This window comes from Sapajus apella, unplaced genomic scaffold (assembly GCF_009761245.1).
Source record: "Sapajus apella isolate SASKATOON/1434 unplaced genomic scaffold, GSC_monkey_1.0 scaffold100, whole genome shotgun sequence".
In the NCBI taxonomy this organism is placed as follows: domain Eukaryota; kingdom Metazoa; phylum Chordata; class Mammalia; order Primates; family Cebidae; genus Sapajus; species Sapajus apella.
This window is the reverse complement of record NW_022437040.1, coordinates 2,991,438-3,002,623: the sequence shown is the minus strand read 5'-3', so window position 1 is coordinate 3,002,623 and position 11,186 is coordinate 2,991,438. Positions and strand designations below refer to the sequence as shown.

The 11,186-nt window shown below is 37.9% G+C and overlaps 1 pseudogene; it reads left to right on the top strand.

The window, feature by feature from the left end:
- Positions 1-9,989: 9,989 nt before the first annotated feature.
- Positions 9,990-10,651, top strand: LOC116536391 (annotated as a pseudogene).
- Positions 10,652-11,186: the final 535 nt, after the last annotated feature.

The window sequence follows — 11,186 nt, the reverse complement described above, 5'->3', positions numbered from 1 at the left end:
TTATACTAGTATCAGAAAAAACAAAATTTGGCCGGGCGCGGTGGCTCACACTTGTAATCCCAGCACTTTGGGAGGCCGAGGCGGGTGGATCACGAGGTCAAGAGATCGAGACCATCCTGGTCAACATGTTGAAACCCCATCTCTACTAAAAACTACAAAAAATTAGCTGGGCATGGTGGCACTTGCCTGTAGTCCCAGCTACTCAGGAGGCTGAGGCAGGAGAATTGCCTGAACCCAGGAGGCGGAGGTTGCGGTGAGCCGAGATCCCGCCATTGCACTCCAGCCTGGGTAAAGAGTGAAACTCTGCCTCAAAAAAAGAAAAAACAAAATTCAGAGTAAAGAATAAAGATTTAAAGAAAAATTTCATAATGACTTGGTGTCAATTTATGGAGACATAACATTATAAACATTTTTTGAACCTACTGAAACAGCTTCAAACTCTATGAAGTACAAATAAATAGACCTGCGAAAATAAATAGATAAGTTCATAAATTACAGTCAGAGGTTTCAATTACTTATAGAATAAGTGGAAAAAATGAGTAAAATTAAAGACTTTAACAGTACTACAAATCCACTTTCTACAGTCAACCCATCTACTTTATATTTATATAAAGTCAACTATATTTCTACAGTCAACCAATCAACCTAGTGACAGTTTCAGAAAACTCCACCAAATAATAAAAGAATACACTTTTTCCCCCCAAGGGGCCTAGAACATATTTACCAAAGAGATCATATGCTGGGAATAAACACACTTTTAAAAGTGTACAGGGACAACAGTAATACAAAGTATATTTTCTGACTGCAATGAAACTAAAATCAACAGAAAGACCTTTGAAAAATTCTCAAGTATTGAGAAACCAAAGAATATACCCCTGAATTGCTCTTAGGTCAAACAGAAAATTAAAAAGGAAATAGAAGAAACTTTGAATATAATTAAAATGACAACACAAGATATAAAAATTTGTTGGATGCTGCCAAAGCATAATTTACAGGGAAATTTATAGCATTGAGCATCACATTAGAAAAGAGGAAAGATCCCAGATCAATGACCTTAGCTTCTAAATTAAGAAACTAGAAAAGGAAAAGGAAATAAAACCTAAAGTAAGCTCAAAATAAAAAATAAATCAGTGAACTTGGAATTCTAAATTGGCAGATTTTTATTAATTTGACAGAGAGGACCCTGTCTCAAAAATAAATAAATAAAAGAAAGGACAGGACATGAACTTGAAGCAATGAAAACTCTTGTCACTGCTTGTAGAAATACAAAATGATACTAATATGCAAAAACAGTTTGATGATTTTTTTAAAAAGTTAAACATATACCTACCACATACTCTAGCCATTCCACTTACAGGTATTCATACATGAACAAATTAAATCATATGTCCAAATTGTCCACAAATGTTCATAGCAGCTTTATGTATAATACTTCCAAACTGGAAATAACTCAAGTGCATATCAACAGATAAATGAATAGTAAAATCATGATATATCCATACAACAGAATACACCTTAATGACAAAATGAATAATCTTCAACACATGCAACAACATGGAAGAATCTCAAAATAATTATGACGAGTGAAAGAAGTCAGACAAAAAAAGTACACACTGTATGACTCCACTAATAATAGAATTCTAGAAAATGCAAACTCATCTGTCGTTCAAAATGCAGCTCAGTACCTGGCTGGGGCAGAGAGTCATGAGGAAAAGTTGAAGGTTACAAAAGGTCACAAGGAAAGTTTTGGGTGTGATGGATGTGTTCATTTTCTTGATTTTGTGATGACCTCTTGGGTGTATACATTGTCAATACTTATCAAATTGCACATTTTAAATATGTGTACTTTATATAAAATATACTTTAATGAAGCTATTAAAAGTCAATATATGAGAAATGGAATATAAAAATTTAAAAATATACAGTTTATAATAGCATCAAATAACATGAAATGTATCAAAGTAAATTTAATCAAATATGTGAAAATTCTCACTGGAAACTTGAACAAATCTATTGAGAAAAATTGGGACATATCATCAAAAGATGTCAAAAATGTCATCTGTCTCCAATTTTAATCAAACCAGAAACTCTGTGTGTATGAGTGTGTGTGTGGTATGTGTATGTGTGAGAGAGAGTGTATGTATGAGAGAGAGAGAAAGACAGAGACAGAGAGAGATAGTAAATGAATTGTAAAAATAAAAAAAATCAATCAATAATTGAACTATCTGAAGAAGTGCTATATGGGAGAATTTGCTCTAATAAATATCAAGACATTTTTATAAAGACACAGTACTATACTGTCAATACTGACAATACTATACTGTCAATACTACACTATCACAAGGCTTGTGTTAGTTTGTTTTCATGCTGCTAATAAAGTCATATCCGAGAATGGGCAATTTACAAAAGAAAGAGGTTTAATGGACTTAACAGTTCCATGTGGCTGGACAGGCCTCACAATCATGGTGGAAGGCAAGGAGGAACGAGTTACATCTTACATGGATGGCAACAGGCAAAGAGAGAGAGCTTGTGCAGAAAAACTCCTATCTTTAAAACCATCAGATCTCATGAGACTTCTTTAGTATTGCGAGAACAGCATGGGAAAGATCTGCCCCCATGATTCAATTACCTCCCACTTGGTTCCTCCCACAACACGTGGAAATTATGGGAGCTACAATTCAAAATGAGATTTGGCTGGGGACACAGCCAAACCATATCAAGGCTATACCAATGGAACGGAATAGAGAGCTCAGAAATAAATGTATGAGTATTTGGATACTTGTTCTTGGCAATGTTGAATAGTAGAACAATGGGAGTCTTTTTGATAAATAAAAAGAAATGTCAATTAAAAAAAAATCAGAATTGACCCTGATCTTTTAGCATATTCAAATATGTATTGCAGGTGGATTGCATTAAGCTATAAATTCTGGAATATCGTATGTAAAAAAGATTTTTATGTTATATAAAGATTTCTTAAGCTATATAAAAATTATTATTCATAAAGGAAAAGATTGAGAATTTAGATTACATTAAAACTTCTGCTCATCCAAAGACACAAGAAACTAAAAATGCAAGGCACAGAGCAGAGAAAAATTTTGCAGCACATGCAACTGACAAATACCCAATATATAATGGGCTTCAACAAATTAAGAATTAAAATACGTAGAATCCAATAGCTAGGTAGGCAAAAAGCTTTAACTGGCACTTTTAAAATGAGGCTATCCAACTGTGCAGTAAACGTATACATTTTATAATCTTATCAGGAACCAGGGAAACGCTGTTTAAAACCACAAAGATATAACACTACTCATTCACCAGAATATCTAAAGTGAAAACAACTGCCAAGTGTTGCCAATGATGGAAACAGTGGAACTCTCTAACACATCGCACGTGGCAGTAAAAGTTGGTACAACCACACTGAAAAGCATTTTGGCCTCATCTATTTAAATTAAGCATTTACATTAATCAATGTAAATTCATTACATTACATTAATTTAAATCAAGCATTTTAATTAAGCATTGTGATCTGCACTTCCATTTCTTGGTGTATACCCAATGAAAATGTGTGACTGTCATAAACAAGAATGATCGCTTCAGGATTATTTATCCTTGTGAAAAACCATCAACACGATAGTGGAAGTGCTTGTCCAGTGGCATTTATACTGTAATGAAAATAAATGAATCAGCGCTTTGCTCAGAAACATAGTTGAATGTCACAAACAGCATTGGGTGAAAGAAACTAGATTTTTTTAAATGCTTACTGTGTGATCCTATTTACGGAAAATTTAACAAATAGGCAAAACTTTATTAAAGATTTTAGGTATATAAGCGTGGGCAGTAAAGCGATAAAGAAGAGCAAGGAAGTGAGTACTACAAAAATAGGCAGAGTATTTTTTCCAATGCAGGTCAGCAGGATTTAGAGTGAAACGCAGCAGAAGGGGAGTACTGTAGAATGCTGCCACTGCTTTATTTCTTGAACTTTGAGGTGTTTACACTGGTTTTCAATTGATGGCAATGCACTGAGTTCTATATTGATATGCTGTGTACTTTATTATACATGCATTATATTTTACAATTTTTTTAAGTGGAGGAAGAAAAGAAGCTATGAAAATCAAGAGGGTCTCAGGTGCAAGTCACTCAATGGTAGATTCCCGGATATGCCTGACTTCTTGTCCTAAAGGATCTTCTCCCTATACTGGCTATTTCTTTCTACTTCCTTCTGAAATGTAATGTGCAATTCCACCGATTATAGCTTCATTCTGCATGCTAAGCACCTTTTGTACAAAGGCAGATGCCTCTGGTTGTTTGAAGGGCTATCATCACAAATCTCTTGTTCCCCTGTCTCAGAGTTCTAACAAGTCTATAGTAATTCATTTACGTTATGGGTTAAATCATCCTTCATAAACCAGTCGGGAACTCAACTGTCATTTAAAAGTGGTTTCCATAAGGATTAAATTCAGATTTCAGAATAAAATATGTGAATATGATCTATTTGACACCTGGGAGTGCCTATACAGTGACTGGTATGATATACAGCAGAATTGTCAGGATTGAGATTCTGACTAACCAGGCTCAAGTTTTGGTTCCACTCATTATTAGTTACTTTACTGAGAGAAAATTATGAAACTAGATTGCTAAGTTGTAAAATCTGGGTAAAAATACCCATCCCCAACAGATGTTATGGGGTGAAAATGATATAAAATGCTAAATAAATGTAAAAAATTAAACAAAAGAGCAAAAATGAAATTAGATATAAGAGACTGAGACAAATGAGAGTGTCATACAGGACCAAGTCATTGCTGTGATTAGCTGGCATTCCTCATCGGGCAATGTTTTTAGCAACTGTCTTATCATCAAATCCCTTTCTGTTATCCTTGAAGGCTCAGAAAAAATCCACAGAGTACTTCTAACTTACCTTTTGTCAGCCTTTGTGAATTGATATGTATATTTTCATCTGAACTCCTCCCCTGTAATTTCCACAAAGGCAGAGATAAGTGTCTGGCATTTAGTCAAGAACAAAATATTCATTGAATTTGTTTGAACTCTACTTGAATCTTCCTATCTATGATCTGAACCACATCTTGAGATGGAAAGGTCTGTATACACCCTCCCTATCTGCTACCTAGAGTATGTACTTTTATTTGTCCTGTAACTATATCGTGTATATTCAGAATATTTTCCTCAGATTTAGGATATAGGGAAGATTACTCACATAATTTTAAATCATGCTAAACATTGAAGAAAGTTTTGAGAATTTTTCTTTCAAGTTCTCAAGCATGAGGCAACCTATGATGTATCTAATGAATTATTTATATATAGCATTTGGTATTTTTTTTTTAGAAAGAGATATTAACTTATCATGGACTTTTAGCCTAAGCCTCTACAAACTGATAAAAAATCATGTCAATTTTCAATTCTATTTGCCCAGATTTATGTGCATTGAGAGCCTCCTAGCCATGACTTAGGGGATATGCTGTGTATTGCCAGTCATTCCACGGGAGTCACAGCTGTCGGGCCCACATGGCAGACAGTTCCATCACCTTATCCTTGCTAGCTCCATAGACATAGAGAAGCAGGGGAGGAAGCCGCACTGATACACTATGTGTCACAATAAACGTATCCTTTTAGCAAGCATGGCAATTGCATAACTAGATGTCACAAAATAAAATGTTTAGCTTTTATGTTCCTCCAAAACTTTTTTTTTCAAAGTTCCTGGTGCAAATCATCGACACCTATTCAACACCTATTCATTGGTCATGGAGATGGCCTAAGGTGCTTTTCTCCTTGCTGTAACTGCTTGGAAGAACTCTAACAGTATTGTAGCTCAGCATCTCTGCAGGGATTGAATTAGCTCAGAAGCTACTGGGCTGGGGGCTGGTGAACCATTCAGAGAAAGGGAGGAATCAACAGGACATTCCAAGTGGCCCGTTCTTCTGAGAATTTTGCAGCTGTCTTCCTGGAGCCCTTCCCAGAGAGACTCCAATAAGCTATTTAATGTGTGATTCGAGGTTAAATCAGAGAGATACTTAACTCTTGGATCCTGGCTGTGAGTACTAAATTAATCAAAAACAAAAAGATGTTACATTATCTGGATCTCTTACATTGATGAAGGTATATCTTTTTTTTTTTGTTTTTCTTTTCTAGTTTTTGTAGAGACAGTATCTCGTTACGTTGCCCAGACTGGTCTCAAACTCTTGGGCTCAAGTGATCCTCCACCTTGGCCTCCCAGACTACTGGGATTGCAGGAGTGAGCCACTGTACATGACGTAGGTATACCTTTCCTATCATGCAAATCTTTTTATTACTCTGTCCCCAATGAATGGCTTACCTTTTAGCTAAGGAATGAGAAGGTAAGAGAGAGAGGTGAAAGAGAGCTGCCTCTTGGGGGTTATGGTTTTTGTATGTTTCCTGGAAATTTTTATTTTTAGTTTTTGTTCACACTGATGAAGTAACCTGGTTGTGGTTCTATTGTTTTTGGTCCAAAGGGTCAGGGGATCTTGTAGATAGAAGGATGGCTAGTTTCATGGTGACCCAAAATTAGCCCAGACTTCAAAGAACTTCCTCTTTTCTCTGCATGAAGAACTCTTTAAAGAAGTCCCTTTTCCTTTGCAAGGTGAATGCTTCAAAGCACGTGGGAGGAGTATTTCCTTCTCGGTGTTTACCTTTCAAAGGTGAGGAGTTCACAGACGTTTCTCTGTTTGTACAGTAGAATCCAGTCGTTGGTTTGGAGGCGAGAGCTCTCTGCGGCCCTCTCCTGCTGTCAGGACCTTCCCGTGCTCATTTTTCATTTACTGATGCACTAAAGGAGCTGTGCCCGGAACCAAAAAAAGCTACATTAAATTCCTCTGGAGTGTATTTCTGTCAACATTGTATGTCCCTAAAAAAAAAGAACTCAGTCCTGTTCTTCAAAGACTTCTTTTCCTCCCAGGTTACAAAACGTTCACGGAGTGGCCAGAAATGACAGGCAAAGTGGATGAGTGGGAAAGTGCATCTATTTTTCTCACTCCAGATGGAGGGAGAGTGACTATAAAATAAAGTAACAGGTTTCTAGCACATCCGCTTGGATTTATGCACTCAATTGAGCCTGAGCCCCTCGGTTAAGATAACTTTGGAATGCTCTACAAGATATTCAATAATGTGCAAAATGGTCCAATAACAGCTTTGGAAACATCTTGAAATTGTATTCATGTCCCATAGGACACCATTTTATACTATTTTTAGCCTTATTTGTAACCTTATTTTATCTTCCCTAGGAAGCTCTGTGAGAATGAAGGCAGGAACTGTACTTTATTAGACTAGAAACTCCCACTGAGGAATAGAACAGTGACTTGTGACTTGTGCTTTATAAGAATTTTTTAAAAGGTGTGGATTATTTTACAATAATATGAAAAATCTCTAACTTCTGAGTTAAATTTTATATTTGTAACAAATAAAACCCATTTGAAATTGAATCTGGTAAAATACGTTGTCAATATTTATAATATTTAGCAAAATTAATAAGTCAATAAAAAATCAATGACAAGAAATATGTATTGATTTGTATGTATGATACATATGAAATATGTATCGATGATTGAAATACTATGATTATGGGTAATAAAACAACGTACAATACCCACTGAAAACCATGTGAAAGAAAACACACCAAATGCTAATGTTAAGGTGCTTGGATTATGAATGGTTTTTTGGTACATTTATAGTAGGAAAAAGTCAATTCCCATTTAAAAAAATAACAAGTCAGATTTTCCTTTGCAATGAATACACGGTCACTGCCTGAGGGAAATAATCAGTGAGAAGATCAAAAGTATTTTAAACAATGGAATCAATGTGACAAACGTGTGAATAAAATGAGTGAGAGCCGCTATTTACTGACAAGTCACTTTGTGCCAAGCATAGTGTTATGTACTGCATGCAAATGATCCCTAATCCACAAAATACCTTGCAAGGTAAATATTTTATTTTTCATTTCCATTTTATAGAAACCAAAGTGTCCTGAGAGTAAGTCATTTGCCTGAGGTCGCACCTGGAGTATGGGATTAGGTTTAGACCTTTTTGGCTCTGAAACCCTTGCCCGTTCAGTAACATCAGAAAGTCTCTTTCCGTGTCCTTTTGGTTTTCCCATTGGCTGAAGGCAAATGCCCTGACATGAGAAGCCTTTTGCAAACTGACTGTGTCAGTCAATCCTTACCCTCCCTCTCCAGCCAAACTGGCTGACTCACTCTCCTAATGCTCTTCATAGACATTCCCACACCATGCCCTCTTCCTCCCAGGGCCTGCAGGGTTCTCCATCCTTTTATACCCCTATAGAACCAATTCCAAGTGGCCAAAGCCACCATAATGATTCTTGGGCTTCTCCAGTTTGTGGAATCGTGCCCACTTTTGAATTTTTATTGACTCTGCTCTATTCACCTGGCAGTGGCTTAATGGCGGCTCTTTTATTTGCTCATATCGTAATTCGGTATTTTATGCAAGTATAGTTTTCTCTCTACAATAAGATTTTTCTTTTCTTGAGGTCAGCATATATATTTCATTTATTTTCATATTCATTGTGGCAGCATATGAAGGGAAGGGGAACAGAACATGGAGTTGGTGAGTCACTGCTCTACCACGTCTGAATTATGTGGCCATGAACAAGTCATGTAGTTTCTTTATGTTATAGTTTCCTATCTGTAAACTGTGGCTATTAATACCCAGTACTTCATAGATTTATAGGGAATATTAAACAACATGATGTAAGGCATTTATACATTTATAAGACACTGGAAGCACTAAATAAATATTAGTAGTAGTGCTCATTAATAAACAGTAAGCACAGATGACTATATAATAATAATAATGGAGTGAGACAAAAACATACACACGTCTCTTCATATCTCTTTTGTATCTTTTCAGCACGCATAGGTATCTTTTTTCATTAAAAATTTTGCATTTATTTGCTACATCCATAATACTTATCCCAGTGGTAAAGTATTTTAAAAAGTACTTGATACATATTTGCATAATGTCTCTGAATAAATATGGCAGGATTTTTTTGGTGGATTTTTCTTTTTTTTTAAATTGTACTTTAGATTCTGGGGTACATGTGCAGATCATGCAAGATCGTTGCATGGGTACATTCACGGCAAGGTGGTTTGCTGCTACCACCGCCCCCTCATCACCTACCTGACATTTCTCCCCACGTTATCCCTCCCCACCCTCCCTCCCATTGTTCCTCCCCTAGCTCCCCCCCTCAACAGACTCCATCTCATGAACGTTAGGAAAAATAAATGACCTTACCACGCTCCTTTCTCCTGAGTGTACTATAAGCAACGCTCTGGCAGATGGAATTCAATTTTAGCCTTAAAATTTTAAAAAGTGACAACCAACAGCAATTCTCTTTTATTAACATCAGAGCAAAGCTGCCTAGCGTCACCAGGAGACAACAAAATAACTGGGTTTCTAGGCTGTTGGCTTCCACCTGGAGTTGGGTCTGTGTGGGTGTGTTCTGTTTCAGGCCCTGCCTCCTTCAGGCCCGTGCCTCACGTGTTACTCCTGTGACTGGCAGGAGGAAGGCCACAAGTTTAGGTTACAATCATGAGTAATGACGGCGATCGGTCAACTGTCCTCCCTCTTCCTCAAAACAGTCGAGTACTTAAAACGCCAAGCTGAATTGCAGGGAGTCCTCACCATCATAGACTTAGCAAGAAACCAGGTCCACAGTGCCTTAACCCCAGGTGTGTTTGTAGCAACATGAACGGTCATGAGCTGTCGCTCACATGTTACATTCTGACATTATTCAGAATTGGATGGGTAGAATGCCAATACCACAATTTACAATGCATTGCGCAATGTACACACTGCCTCAGGAAGAGAAAGCTCACTTGAAAAGTATCTCCTAGGTCGTGCTGTGCGCAGAAGGAATCCAGGCCCCTCCACACGAGTGTGGGCACGGGGGACCTGAAGTGCTTGTGGTTCTATGCTAGGTCTCTGTGGGGGCAGGAACAGAAGCCATGCGTGGGACCTCCAGCACCCACTGGGTCACCTTCAAGGCAGACAAAAATGAGAACATCACCCATCCCCATAGCAAAGGGCATTGGGCTTTCAGAAAATGCGATTGATCGAATGAAGGAATCCTCTCCATCTGGTTCAAAGTCTCAGTGGTATTCTGGTGCTTATGATGCCTCAGTTTCTGATGAAGAATTGAAAAGAAGCGTAGCGGAGGAGCTAACATGAAGCAAGCCAAGAAAGAAACTGAAGATCAGAAATGACTAAAGCAAACCAAAGAGCTGGACCGAGACAGGGCCCCTGCCAATGGGGAGTTAACCAGAGCCACCCTTCGAGAGAGGATGTTAAGCCAGAAGGAATGTGTTAAGGTTACCTGGCTAGGCAGCTGGAAGAGAAAGAGTGAGTGCTCACGAAGCAGGTCACACTCTGCAAAGTGCAGCTGGCTAGACTCAGAGTTCTACAAAGTCACCACTGAACAGTATCGGAAAGCTGCTGAAGAGATGGAAGCAAGGTTCAAGCATATGAGTCTCATCAGTCTGTGCTGACCTGCAGGCCAAAATTCTTCAGTGTTACCACAAAAACACCTACCAGACCCTCCAGTGCTCTGCTCTGGTATATGCACAGGGTCAATCATGCCAAACAGACCATGCTTGAGGAAGGAATATAAAAAAACTTTTAGAACAAGCAAAACATGTTCAATGTTAATTTCAGAGAGGGAGTATTTTGTTTTCCTCGTAAGAAAACCCATTTAAAGAGAAGAGCACTAATGAGAAGACCACACAAGACAGACAGCGAAGAATGAATTCAGTAGAATCATATCGCAATTTGAAGGGCAGCTGAAGCCTAGGTCAGGATCAGTCATCAGGGGATGCTTTTCAGTATTAGTAAACCCCTTTTATGATGATTAAAAGGGAAGGGCAGCCCTCTCCACCTTTTGGTACTTTCTCTTCAACTTCTACGGACCATAAAATGTTTCTCTTCTAGGCAAGCCCCATCATTTGGTGAGCCTCCACCCTAAGAAAGCGGGATGGCATGGGCTGGGGGTGTGGGCAAAAGTAATTGGAGTGGGGACAGGAGAGAGGCGGAAAACATAAATATCAGGGCAGCAGTGCTGGGTGGAATTGTCTAGGCTGTGGCATGCTGGTTTTCTTGCTTTTTCTTGTTTCCTTTGATTATATAAGAGTGATTTCATTTTAACTTCT